This window comes from Danio rerio, chromosome 2 (assembly GCF_052040795.2).
Source record: "Danio rerio strain M-AB ecotype USA chromosome 2, GRCz13ab, whole genome shotgun sequence".
NCBI classification, from domain to species: Eukaryota; Metazoa; Chordata; class Actinopteri; order Cypriniformes; family Danionidae; genus Danio; species Danio rerio.
In genome coordinates this window covers 25,288,873-25,304,102 of record NC_141022.1, presented here as the reverse complement: position 1 = coordinate 25,304,102, position 15,230 = coordinate 25,288,873, and the positions used below count along the sequence as shown (strand labels likewise).

The 15,230-nt window shown below is 37.8% G+C and overlaps 1 protein-coding gene and 1 long non-coding RNA gene across 8 annotated transcripts in view; one reads left to right on the top strand and one right to left on the bottom strand.

Annotated features, from left to right (window-relative positions):
* tox (thymocyte selection-associated high mobility group box) overlaps window positions 1-15,230 on the bottom strand; it is a 606,421-nt gene that overhangs the window by 546,491 nt on the left and 44,700 nt on the right. The gene's annotated exons all lie outside the window — the stretch shown is intronic.
* On the top strand, window positions 2,180-11,969 carry LOC147846334 (uncharacterized). Its single transcript, XR_015478459.1, has 3 exons — window positions 2,180-3,405; window positions 9,723-10,040; window positions 10,361-11,969. It is a non-coding gene; the product is annotated as an uncharacterized LOC147846334 (long non-coding RNA).

Here is a 15,230-nt window from a genome sequence, read left to right as displayed (position 1 = left end):
ACACTTGCAACTTCACCTCTGGAGCTGTAGTTAGAGACATAGTTCCTGGCTGTGTTCTATTCCCAGTTATCTCCCCTATGTCCTATTTGTTTAGAATATTCTAACATTTAATCTTGGAATGATTGTTTTAAAGCATTAAAGTCATCTTTTTGATGTGTAATTTGCTTTTTAAAGTATTTTTACAGTTCAGCTTTAGCGATCTTCATGTTTACAATTGCACTCTTTTCACAGTGCACTTCGAAAACATTGATGTCATTTTGAACACAGCCATGGCTTATGATGAAAGCTATAGGTGACTTATATTTTAAAATCGGAAATTACATACATCTCCAAAGGTTGTGAAAACAAAAAACATAATATACATTAATGCGTTTAATTTACAGTAGGTTATTTATTAAGTATCTGTACTGTATATGACATAGGCCTGTTGGTTAGAACATTTCTGCAGTGGTTTGAATGCGTCAAATTGTAAAAGTACTTTTCAAAAAATGTAAAACAATATCCTACTTAATATTAATAACAATAATATTTTTAATAATAATAATAATCATCAACATCATCATTAATATTGTTATAATATTATTAAAGATTATTTCATTTCCTAATAAATAATAAATTTTAAATGAAAGTTTTTAATAAATAGCCTCATTATTTATTTATTTATTTATATGATTTATATATGAGATTAGAATACGTGTTAGCTTTTGTAAGTGATTTTATGTTTTAGAATAGAATATGTAATGTTCTCGAAAATTTTTGTAAAAGAAACACAGGCCATTATATGTGCCATTTACATATATTTCAATTAATATGGAAAGCGAGTGCATGTTTTCATCAAAACTAATGTTGTATTTTTTTAATGCATGTGCGTATAAAATAATATAATTTGCACAAATAAATTATGGAGTTCTTCTCTACAGAAGTTGTCACTCCAACCCATTTAGAGCATCATTATGGGCATTTTACTCTATAACTGACATGGTTCAAACGATGGATCAGCAAAAGAGCAACTATGGTTTTGGGAAACACTCGTCACTTTTTCATTCTTTTCCCAAATGATGCATCATACTATGATAGTTCATCTACGAGTTACAACGTTGTTTGGGAAACACATCCCAGATTAGACATGGCCATGGACCATGTCGGACATTTTAAATGTTGGTCACTTTTATACAATACTAATTTTACATTTTGTTACAAAACTCATTAGATGTCTTTGGCATTATGTCGTAAGTTATTCAAAAAGATCTAAAGCTACAATGAAATTGTTTTTAAAAAATGCTAATGGTAATGTGTCTGGTCTTTACAGATATCATGAGCATGCAGGCAAGATTGATGACAATTACTGTATGCTATAAATGGATAACCTTCTCTTCATTATTAGTATAATTTGCACTTAAGATCAAGTTGACAGATGAAAGAGCTTTCATTTACTGCATCTGTAAAGCTGAAAAAACTGCATCAAAACCTGTCTCTTTGCAAAACTTTGACTCATTTTCAATAATAGTTCAAATTTTGTAAATTAAAAATGTGAACAGAAAATATGCCTTATGACAATTCTGCAAAAACTCTCACATATTAGAAAACATAGTTCCCCCTCAGTTGATCACTACGAGTTTATGTTAAGTTGATCGATTAGGAGATTTGCCAGTTGATCAACTCGACATAAAAATCTCTGATTCCTTCGTCTTTCACTTGCACCTCAATTTAACTTCTTATTTTCATGTGCTTTAGGAATTTTGCAGAAACAATGCTTAATGGTAATGCCAAGAATATGAATACATTTTGAAAACGTGCATAAAAAACATCACGCACATTTACTGAATAATTCCAAGATTTGCATCTAACAAAGTCTTGCTATTTTACTTTAACAGATCATGTAATAACAAAAAATAGGCGCAATGGAACAGGAATAATAAACAAATCTGCGCACTGACCACACTGCACAACATCTGAAATGTTTTTGGTCTTTTTAAAACCCCTTAGCCAAAATCTGTCATCAAAATTATCTGGTAGTATTACCAAACATTAATTTGACTCAGTCTTGTGGCTCCAAACACTGGTTATGACTGAATTCATTGTGTTTCATCTTCTAAAGCACAAATCATTTATTACAAAATAAAAAAGGTACAACGTGGCTTCTCCTACAATAGCAAATTCCATTTTTCTTTTTGTTATTCGCGACGAGATGATCCCAAGGTTCCCATAATCCTGGACAAGGCTGTATCCTGAGCAGCTGCTGTGGTGGTCATGAGTGGAGAGCATGAGACTGATTCCTGTGACGCTCCAGGTACAGATGAGTCTCGCTGACATCCAGCTTTTCCAGTCAACAGCGCCTAGACTGCAGCTCTGCACAAGATGTTTGGCCATATGAGAAATGGTCGTGCCAAACTGAGCCTGGTTTCTCTCAAGGTTTTTTAATTCTTCACTTTCACCAATTGATGAAGTTTTTTCTCTGTCACTGTAGCCACTGGCTTGCATGGTTCGGGACCTGTGGAGCTGCTCATTGATGGATTTGCTCTTCAGAGTTTTAAACTCTGAAAACTGGACCGACACTGAATACAATTTACTACAATCTTCAATGTGAAGCTGCTTTGACACAATCTACATTTTAAAAGCTCTATAAAAATAAAGGTTAATTGAATTGAATTGAATATTTGGTGCCAGAATTTCAGGAAGTGACGATTGTCTTCTCTTTGACACATTGGATTAATATTAATATTTTTATGCAATATTCCAGTTTTGTGTATAAGTCTAATTTGCATCCTTGGATGAAAACATAGCTAGTGCTATCAGGCTAACATCGGCATTTTTCAGTCAAAAGTGATAAACCATCAAATTACTAGCATTTACTACACTGTAAAAAATTCTATGAACAATTAGTCATGATAACATATGTTTTAGGTTATTGTAACTCATTAAGTTAACCATGCTCTAACTTATTTTAATGTTAAGCAAGCTGTTTTAGGTCAGTTTAGCATGATATAACTTCAATGGACTCATACGGTTAATCTGATTAAGCTTAAAAATTTAAGGCAAGCAGGAGTTTTGTACAGTGAACTTTTACTTAAATTATGTTATGCCTTTATTTTAAACTCATTTTGCCTTGCAGCTTAAGGCAATATCATTTAGAATATATTTGTATTCTTATGTTTCTATGTGGTGGAAAGAGTACTGAAAAATCATACTCAAGTAAAAGTACCATTACTTGCCTAAAATGTAGTGCAAGTAGAGTAAAAATATCTGTTGTAAATATTACTCAAAGTGTAAGTAAAAGTAGCTCTTTTAAAAGTACTTAAGAGTAGTGAGTAGTGAGTATCACACTGTGAAAAGCTGATGCATTTACATGTAATTTGTGGATGTGTGTAAATGTAATATTCTGTAGTGCATTTAGTTATTGCCCATGTGAGGGACCGAGCCAGCACGTACAGTAAGGGGCATACAAAAAAGAAGATTTTCAAAAATAATTATTTTTAATAAAGTCAAAAAGGTTCACAAAAAGTTCAAAAATAAATTAATTAAATAATTAAATCAATTGAAAGAACAAAAAACTAAACAAGGAAAACAAACTGAGTTCAAACCAAACAAATCATGTCTAAACCAAAAACAGAACTCCATGAAATGACAAGACAGACCACATTTATAGCACAGGGACTAGTCCACATTAAACAAGAAGGGGGAGACAAAAACATACAATTTACAAATACAATAAACTAAGCCAAACATCTAAATACAAATCTAAATATAAAAGTTAAATAAATTGTAAATAAGGCAAAACTGAATATAAATCTGAAGAAACAAACATTGCAAATCATTATTGAACCTAAACTAAACATGAGCTCTCCCTCCAAGCCATTAAGCCAATGGTATCGGCAGGCGGAACCAAAAGACGGCATCTCGCGGCACGTCGGACCTTTACTTGGGCGGACCACACCCGGAAACTCTGTTCCTCGTCGGCACTGCAGCACGGTAACTTAAACTCAAAAGAAAACTAAATTAACAAAACATACAGTACAGATAACCGATTTTGTGTGCACCCAAAATAGTAATAAATGTACTGTGAATAATAAAGAAAGGTAATGAGTAACTGAAAAAGTGTATGCGTCTTATTTAAATCAGATATAAATGAAACGAAAATATATAAACACAATAACTGAAATTGTGAACAATAAATAATCTTAAATGAACTTGTATAACGTGTGTGTGTGTGTGTGTGTGTGTGTGTGTGTATACACATGTTTGTGTATGTATGTGTGCGTGCATGCCTCACTCTCAATGTGTGGCCACCACACTGGCCATCACATACTCCCTCCCTTCGGGAATGTCACTGGCACATCGGGACAAGTAGTCAGCCGTAAGGTTTTCTTTGCCAGGGACATGTCTGATAATAAACCGGAAGGGCTGCATGGCCAGGTACCAGCGGGTAATACGACTGTTGGTATCTTTCATTTCTTGAAGCCATTGTAGAGCTTTATGATCAGTCTCCAGTATAAACTCCCGGCCTAGCAGATAATACTTTAAAGAGTCCAATGCCCACTTCACAGCCAAGCATTCCTTTTCCACAATAGAATAGCGAACTTCCCTGGGGAAGAGCTTTCGACTCAGGAAGGCCACTGGGCGTCGAGTGTCAGGGCTGCCCTGCAGCAATACAGCTCCCAGGCCTCGATCTGAAGCATCAGTTTGCAAAACAAAGGGTTGGTGGAAATCAGGGTTATGCAAGACAGAATCTTTACTCAAGGCCTTTCTGAGATCTTGGAAAGCTGCAACAGTTTCTTGGGTCCACTTCAGCTGATTGGGACTCCTTGAACCAACCATGTCAGTCAATACTGCAGCCCGCCCAGAAAAGTTGGGAATAAATCTGTGATAAAACCCAGCCATACCCAAAAAGGACCTTAACTCCTTACGGGTTTGTGGCTGTGGACACTTTTCAATGGCCCGTACCTTCTCCACCTGGGGTCGGAGCACCCCTTTACCAATAACAAACCCCAAGTACTCTGTCTCTGCCTTTGCAATGGTACACTTTTGGGGGTTAACTGTCAGGCCGGCTGCCTGAAGGCGTTGCAGAACTTCCTGGAGATGCTGCAGATGTTGCTGCCATGTGTCACTGTACACCACAATATCATCCAGATAAGCAGCTGTAAATGGTAGTCCTCGCAGTACCTGGTCCATTAGTCTTTGGAAGCTGGCCGGTGCCCCATGCAGTCCAAAGGCTAGAACCTTAAAATGGAATAGGCCCCAGGGTGTTTTAAACGCAGTGAGTTCTCTGGACTGTGAAGTCAACGGAATCTGCCAATAACCTTTTGAAAGATCAATGGTGGTTAGAAACTTTGAGGTGCCCAGTCGATCAGTGAGATCACTGATTCGTGGAGTAGGGTAAGCATCAAACTTGGTCACGGAGTTGAGGTAACGAAAGTCTATACAAAACCTTATTGACCCATCCTTTTTCGGAACAAGGACCACAGGGTGGCACCATTCGCTTTTAGAGGGTTCTATAATTCCCAGCCTCAGCATCAGATCCACCTCCTCTTTCAGCGCTTCTTGGAGACGTTCAGGGACCCTGTAACTCATTCTTCGAACTACAGCATCGGGTTTCAACTCAATATTATGTTCAATCAAGGTGGTAAAGCCAGGGTATTCTGAGAAGACTTCTGGTAAACAAATTTCTCTCACCTCATGCTGTTGCTGTGGGGACAGGTGACTCAGATCCACATCTCCTAGAGCTGACTGAGGCAGAAATACTTCAGAATCATCCTCTTCTTTGACTTGCCGGATCATCAAGCTGTGGCTAGATTCAGGAGGACGAGGAAACCATTCTTTAAGCAAATTTATATGCAGAGTACGTGTAGAATGAGCATGGTCAGATAGAGCAACTTCATAGGTGGTAGGACCTAGTTTCCTTTTAATTTCATACGGCCCCTGCCATTTTGCAAGCAGCTTACTTTCATGACTGGGCAACATCACAAGTACCTTCTGACCGGGCTCAAACTGCCGCTCCCGAGCGGATTGATCGTACCAGGTTTTCTGTCGTGTTTGAGCTTCTGCCAAATGAGACTGAGCTAGTGCAGACATCTTTTGCAAACGTTCCCTCATCTGAATCACATAGGATGCCACATTAGTTTCATCATTTCTTTGTGGGTTTCCCTCCCAAACTTCTCGGAGTAATGCTAAGGGACCTTTGACTTCATGACCATAAAGCAACTCAAACGGGGAAAATCCAGTGGAGGCTTGTGGCACTTCCCTGTAGGCAAACAGAAGATATGGGAGCCATTGATCCCAATCAGTGCCAGACTCACCAACAAACTTGCGTAGCATCTGCTTTAACGTCTGGTTAAATCTTTCGGTTAACCCATCTGTCTGGGGATGATAAGGAGTGGTTCTCAAACTCTTGATGCCCAGCATCCTATAGACCTGCTTCAGAAGATTCGACATAAAATTAGTCCCTTGATCGGTTAGAATTTCACTTGGAAAGCCAACTCTGGAGAACAGTTGCACTAGACAGGTAGCCACGTACTTGGCCTTAACTGACCTTAAGGGAAACACTTCAGGATACCTAGTGGCATAGTCAGTCACTACAAGCATAAATCGGTTACCCGAACGACTTTTCTCCACTGGTCCAACTATGTCCATTCCCAGTCGTTCGAATGGAGTGCCTATGAGTGGCAGTGGTTGGAGAGGGACCCGCCTTGGGCAGTCAGAGGACACTTTTTGACATTCAGGGCAGGTTTTACAGTACTGAGCTACTTCTGAGTTCAGACCAGGCCAATAGAAGTATTTTCTGATCCGGGCGATGGTTTTACGTTTCCCCAGGTGGCCAGCCCAAGGAATCGAGTGACCCAGAGTAAGGATAACTTCTCGGACACACTGTGGTACCACCAGTTGTGTCACTTGTCCCATCTGACGATATAGTAGACCCTGGTACATACAAAATCTTTCCTTTGTCTCTCCATCAACAGTTTTTCCATCCTCCTGCTTTGCTCTCTCCAGATAAGGGACAAGACTGGCATCCTCTTGTTGCATCTGCACAATGTTGACCGGCAGCTTAAACTTGGGTGAGAATTCAGCAAACTTATCAACAGGCATTACGGAAGCATTATATTGGATTTTCTCAAACCGTTTCTGTCGTCTGGATTTCCTAGGTTTAGTTGAGCCATCGATTTCTGCATCAAAGAATGGTAGAGTAGCCAGCAACTCTTTACTTTCGTCTCTCTTATGGCTCTGGGCTTGAGTAACAACCATGTTACAGGTGGATGGTGGCTGCAATAAGTCCCACAGTACTGGCAGGTCATGCCCCAAGACTACAGGGAAAGGTAGGTTGTCAGCTACACTGACCTCCAAGAAGTAAGTCTGACCTCTCACCTTCAGATAGACCTCTGCGGTGGGTAGCAGCTTTTCGTCACCATGCACACAGCGCACAGCCTTCAGGTTGGTGTAGCGAAGGAGGGCTGGAGAAATGCACTTCATGTGTACCAAAGTCTGATCACTCCCGGTATCAACCAAAGCAATCATTTCTCTGCCATTAATCTCAACAGTGGTGCTTGCTGGTGAGCGTTCAGCTTGAGGGGCTGGCTTTACAAGATGCCTGGGCACATAACACAGGTGAGTATTCTTGATTACATTTCTAGGGCACATGGGCTTGGTATGACCTTCTTGATTACATAGGTAACATATTGGCATTTTCCTATAATTCTTAGGAGCATTGACAAATGCAGGCCCTCCTCCAGGAGGCTTACCAGCACCAGGGAAGTTTCTCATAGATGGCTGGGGAGGATTTGCTCTCCGGTCATCTCGGCTGGATTTCCACCACCAGGACTGATTTCTCTGACGTGCTGCCACAAACACATCTGCCAGTGTTGCCGCTTGTGAAGCAGACTGTGGATCATGTTCTCGTACCCACACCTGTAGCTCTGGAGACAACATTCTCAAGTATTGTTCAAGAATGATCACTTCACCAATTTCTTCAATAGACTTACTTTTTGGCTGCATCCATTTCCCATACAGTTCTTTTAACCTCACATATAGTTCTTTAGGGCTTTCAAGGTGTTCTACTTCAAGAGACCGAAACCTCTGCCTGTAGGTTTCTCGACTGATGTCATATTTCCTTAATACTGCAGATTTAAGTTCATCATAATTCAAAGATTCATCAACATCCATGTGAACATAAGCAGCCCGGGCCTTACCCGTCAGAAGGGGAATCAGATGAAATACCCACTCCTCTTTTGGCCATCGGCAAACTGCTGCCATTCTCTCAAAAGTAATTAGGAAATGTTCAACATCATCACCATCAGACAACTTTTCCAATTTAGGCTCTTTAAGTTGGCACTGACCTGTATCACGGGCTTCAGCTCCCTCTCTCAGACAGGTACTTGACTGAGATAATGGCCTACTTGGACCAGCACCCTCATCTGGGTGATCCAAATCATCTTGAGATGTTACCAAAGTATTTGGAACAGGAGTGGTGCGAGCCTGCACCTCCAGCTGCAACAGGCCAAACTGATGATGGAGAGCTTTGAATCGGCGTTCCTGCTGGGCCAGCTCTGCCATCCTTTGTGCTTCCTGAGCCTCCATTTTTACCATGTGAGCTCTCAACAAGCCTGTCAAGTCAGCTATTGTTGGTTCAGTGCATTCAGTCTCCACATCAAATTCTCTCACCTCCTGTAATTCTTTATCCCCCAGCTCTTGTGCAACTTCATCCAGTTGCTCCACTGAAACAGCCTTTAGGACTCCTCTTCGTCCTCCTCGGTTCATGGCCCAGAAAGTTCACCACAGCAAAAATAAAAAAAACTATGCCCCCTACTGGCAATCCCACTTCTGACACCACTTGTGAGGGACCGAGCCAGCACGTACAGTAAGGGGCATACAAAAAAGAAGATTTTCAAAAATAATTATTTTTAATAAAGTCAAAAAGGTTCACAAAAAGTTCAAAAATAAATTAATTAAATAATTAAATCAATTGAAAGAACAAAAAACTAAACAAGGAAAACAAACTGAGTTCAAACCAAACAAATCATGTCTAAACCAAAAACAGAACTCCATGAAATGACAAGACAGACCACATTTATAGCACAGGGACTAGTCCACATTAAACAAGAAGGGGGAGACAAAAACATACAATTTACAAATACAATAAACTAAGCCAAACATCTAAATACAAATCTAAATATAAAAGTTAAATAAATTGTAAATAAGGCAAAACTGAATATAAATCTGAAGAAACAAACATTGCAAATCATTATTGAACCTAAACTAAACATGAGCTCTCCCTCCAAGCCATTAAGCCAATGGTATCGGCAGGCGGAACCAAAAGACGGCATCTCGCGGCACGTCGGACCTTTACTTGGGCGGACCACACCCGGAAACTCTGTTCCTCGTCGGCACTGCAGCACGGTAACTTAAACTCAAAAGAAAACTAAATTAACAAAACATACAGTACAGATAACCGATTTTGTGTGCACCCAAAATAGTAATAAATGTACTGTGAATAATAAAGAAAGGTAATGAGTAACTGAAAAAGTGTATGCGTCTTATTTAAATCAGATATAAATGAAACGAAAATATATAAACACAATAACTGAAATTGTGAACAATAAATAATCTTAAATGAACTTGTATAACGTGTGTGTGTGTGTGTGTGTGTGTGTGTGTATACACATGTTTGTGTATGTATGTGTGCGTGCATGCCTCACTCTCAATGTGTGGCCACCACACTGGCCATCACAGCCCAGAAGGCACACAACGTCATTAGACGTAATATCAGGTTAGATTTAGGTTGTGATGTCAAGTGACCAAAATTCAATGACTAGCCAGTGTCTAAAGACAATGTTATTTGGATGTCCAATAATGTCTTCAAATTACATTGATAATTGGTTGATTTGGTTGTTAGAAAATTACCAAAATCCAACGTCAAGGCAACATCTCAAACCAAAGTCATATTGATGTCAAATACTGACATTTATTCATCAGGTATGGCAACCAAAATCCAACGTCTGATAGACGTCATAGTGGAAATGTCCACACCACGTCAAGCTGTTACATCATTAGACGTTGATATTGACCTTATTCTAAAATGCGGAAGTGCGCCTGTTTTCGCGATTGTCTTAGAACTTCCGATTCAGTCGCCTATGGGAGAAATGACTAGGAATAATAAACGGCAGAAAATGGCCAAACTACTTGCTCAACAAACAAATGTTTGCATGACTACACAGACCAAGTAGCATAATATAATAAGAAAATATTAAATTGCAACATCAAGCAGCGTAACGAGCAGTTGTTAACATCAAAAAATGAATGGAAGTGAATGAGACCGGAAGTCGCGAGACAAAAAGATTCAAATCGCAGCGCCCGCTCGACAGCTGAGAATAAGGTGAATATGGTTGGTCATTAGACATTGATGTTGCCCTGACGTTGAGTTCTGACATTTCGTTTCCAAACAAAATGCAATGTCCCTAAGAAGCTAGGGTACAACGTCAATCTGACGTCATGTTTACGTTTTGTGCCTGCTAAGTATTTAAGGCCATTTCGGTCATCATACAGTAAACATCTGTCATCTTCTCATCAGTGACATGCATCTAAACAGTCTCCAGGTCAATGCATGTAAAGATTTTGGACATCTTGGACACGTTTAATGCTTCCAAACAGTTTGTTGCCATTATAATGCATCCATGTGTTGAGGTGGTTCATTAAGATGTGTTTTACTTTCTACAGTATGTGCGATTTGACTGGACAGGAATCACAGGACTGATTTTTCTAATCCCCACAGACAGGAAAAAATAAAGTAGTGACTGCAGGTTGAAGGAAAGTAGTGGAGTAAAAGTACAGATACAGGACTCAAAATGTACTCAAGGGAAAGTTAAAAGTACACATTTTTAAAACTACATAATAAAGTACAATTCCTGAGAAAAACTATTCAATTACTGCAATTTGAGGATTTGTAATTTGTTAATTTACACCACTGTCCCAACAATGTAATTGTGCTCTGCCAAAAATAGCTATAAAATCCAGAAATACAATAATGTTAAGATAAATATATGAACCTATTACATAAATGAATCCCATATAGCCTATATACAGTATATTCATGCATTCATCTCAGAAATATATAGCCCAGTGTGTCTTTTAACAAACAGTCAAAGCACTGGAGCACCAGCACAGGAGGAGAGGAAATATACTGTCCAAACATGCTCTAAATATCTTGCAGATCAGCTTGAAATATCTGGCCTCTATATTTATGTTGAAAGGCCTTCACAGTTTTTCAAATACCTTGTACCTTTCCAATCACAGAGTTGTAATCCTAATTCCTTCTCCTTTTAAAACAGACAGAAAGAGAAAGTGTGTGGTTTTGCATTCCTCCAGGATTTCTAATAGCACACTGCTCTGCCAAACCCAAAATTGGTGCTTTACTTACATGCCATTGGGTTCAGCTCAAATGATGTCCAAAGGCTGTCCTATATACCTCACTGTATCCTGCAATTACCAAAGATTAATATATGACTTCATTTTCCTCTTTTCTTTCTGGGTAATTCTGGGACCAGAGCCAGCAGCACAGTTTCCTTTTGACTCAAAGACATCATTCAGTCTCTGTTTACACTTGTTTTATAAGGGGAAAAAAAAACCTTCTCAAAGCAGCCATCCCTCTCTCTGCATTTTTCCCTGCTCTCTAACATAATTAATAGAAAATTGCCTCTATCTATCATTTGAATGTAATCGCATTCATGGGGGAATTTTCATGAAGATAAATACAGAAATAATTCACAGTTGATCTCAAGGTCAGTCAAAATGACTTGGAGGAAACTTTGCAGGCAGGTGAAATTGGCCTTAATTTGCTGTTGTGCGTTGAGGGCTTTGTCTCGTGGTCATTTTCAGTAGCCACACGTGTGATATTATTACAGTAGACAGAAACATTATGGCCACGGAGAGCTGTAATTGTATACGGCAGGGTGTGTTTGTAACACAAGCTTACTTTGCATTAGCCGGAATCAAAGCAGACAGCTAAAGGTGACTCATTTGCAAACAGTGAGACACAGACTGTCACTGACTACTGGATACAACACATTTTTACGATAATAATTGGGTACATGTGTGGGGGGGGGATCACCTTTTTTCCATTACTAATAATGTCCCTATTATACCAATATACATTTGAACACACACTGACAATAAACTGTTTACGTAGGTAAAAGGAAATCCAACTACAACTGCTAATTTTAAGGATAAAACAGAAAACGCAAGACTAATCACTGGACAATTGTCCTGTGTCCTTCCTACAGATTCTATGTATTATATATACAATTGAAGTCAGAACGTTTAGTCCGGAGAAAGTCTTTCTATTATAAGTTATTGTATAACGATGGTCTGTTCTGTAGACTATCAAATATATATATATATATATATATATATATATATATATATATATATATATATATATATAGCTTGAAGGGGCTAATAATTTTGTCCTTAAAATGGTGTTTAAAAAATTAAAAACTGCTTTTATTCTAGCCAAAATAAAACAAATAAGACTTTGTCCAGAAGAAAAAATATAAAATATTATCAGACATACTGTGAAAATTTACTTGCTCTGTTAATAATCATTAGGGAAATATTTAAAAAAGAACAAAAGGTTTAAGGGGGGGCTAATTATTCTGACTTCAACTATATATATATATATATATATATATATATATATATATATATATATATATATATATATATATATATATATATATATATATATATATATTAGGGCTGTAACGATACACCAAACCCACGATTCGGTTCGTATCACGATTTTTTATTATTATTTTTTTCGTGTGGGGTGGGAAAAAAAAGATTTTTAAAACAAATTTTTTATTAAATAACATTTGAAAAATCTTTATAAACTAAACATCAAAGAACAATATTAACTATGCAAATTATTAACAATATAAATAGCCATATATAAAATAAATAAATAGCCAAAGCTATATGACTTCTGTTTTCTTTGTAACAAAATACTGTTGAAAAACCAAACAGAACTAAACTCCATTGTGTAGATGGTTCAAGCATGTTGAAAATTCTTTTTCAATCAAGTTCTCTTACATAGAAAAAGTAAATTAAATAGCTACTAGGGATGCTCATTTCGTTAATTTTGCTAACCGACAACCGCCGCTCATCAATCGGTTATTACCGGTTAACTGGTGAGATTACTATTAATTTTATATGAAACAAATTGACGTGTCTATTTTGTGTCTGACATTAAATATTGCATTTTAAAATACTGATTTATTTTTATATGTTAGAATATTAATAGCAAACAGAACAACAGAGCATCTTCACGCACCTGCAGTGTTTAGCACAGAAGAGCAGAATAATCTAAATAAAATGAATAAAATAAATAGGACTGCCCTAAATTATTTTCACTTAAATAATTAATTTATATTACAAAACGAAAATACTGACTGATTCTCTTTAATAACCGGCATAGGCTTTTCTTTCCAATCATGTGTTTTTTTCTTCCGTCAAATAAAAATCGCAGACTTCCTCAAATTGCCCGCTCCACGGAAAATATGCATTTATTTAATGCCCCGCTGTTATTATTATAATAACAAAAACATTTACATTTTAATAGAAATCATTATTTTAAAGATTATGTCCTGATATAGCCTATGGTTTCCTCTCTCTCCCTCGCGGTTCAAGTGCGCGCGCTGCGTGATGAAAAGACAACAACAATGCGCTCAGACTTTTTGTAAACAGTTTTGTTGTTTAAATATGATATTGCATTAATCTGCGTACATGCTTTATAAGCTGTAAAATAAAAAGTAAAGCCTATTTGTTGCGTTTATTACGCAGATCCAGGTCAACATAAGCGCTGGTTAAGCATCAACAGGTCTGTATCAAACAGCAATATTCTTCTTCCATTTTGCTTCTTTGGCAAATGTGTCTGTAGGCACGGGTTATACGTTATGGTTCCGCATATTAAGTATGCCTTGCAGTTAAACAAGGGGCCAAAAACGAGGCGCACCTCACTGCCTTTATGTTGACATGGAAAAAAGAAGAGGCGCGGTCCTCTCATGAAACGACTGAATCAGCTGGGTATCGATTGTGCAAAAGTGTTGCTGTCTGTATTGTTACAATTGTAATATTTAATACTATTGTGATATTCAAGATTTGTATATTCATACAGCTCTTGATAACTTAAAACAGCGATTAGACCTTCAGAGCGGCGTTAATGTGTCCTGAAGTAAAGCGAAACGGCTATAAACTCAGGCAAGATAGAGTGATTATATGCAGAGCCATATACCTTTATCTTTAAATAAAGTATAACTATAGAAACTGTGTTCATCTTAACTGAAGGCTTCGTCGTGTTTTCTGACCTCACGCATCGCACCTGTCAGTCAGCACTCTCAAAGGTTTAAACAGAAAGCGCACAGCACGGTTACAGAAAAGTTTGCGCTGTTACCTGACATCTGGTGAACGCCCATCCCTTCTGCGGAGCCACATTAACAGTGTGAGCAAATCATCGTATATGCGCTGAAAATCCGGCCGCTTTGACAGCATTGGTAATGTTTCTGGCGGGGTTGTGAAGCGGGGTTAAGTTGGTTTTGTTTTTGACATCCCATTCAGACGGTCCCTTACTAAGAGCTCCGTGCGAGCTCTCCCGGCTAAAAATTGCGAGGGCTTAAACGGAGCAGTGCTTGTAATGTCGAACGAAAGAAAAAAATGTTAATTAGCTCAACTTTTGCAGGCACGCGTGACGTTATTGGAAAGGTATCACGGGGTGTGTCGCGATTCTTCCTTATCACACCGCGACACAGGATCGTAGATCTGAGTGTCGCGATTTCGATTTTATATTGTGTATCGTTACAGCCCTAATATATATATATATATATATATATATATATATATATATATATATATATATATATATAAAATTTCCTATATGAGACTATTTACCTAGTAAAACTTCCCAATAAGTATAATTTTTTGTATTAGATGATGCTTCGAAAGTGAACTAATAATGTCTTAACATTACATAACCTTAGAATTATAAGGTTCTACCTGACATTTTTGTGAAAATGTAGTTATTGACATATTCTTATTAAATAACTTATTTACAATATGGGATGTTTTTTATAAGTTGTTTACATTTTAAGATTTTTTATTAAAAACAAATGTTACACACATACTGTTTGCCATGGAATGCAAAAACTTTGTAGCTCATTATCTCAAAATCATTCAGAACGCAGATAGAACCTTAT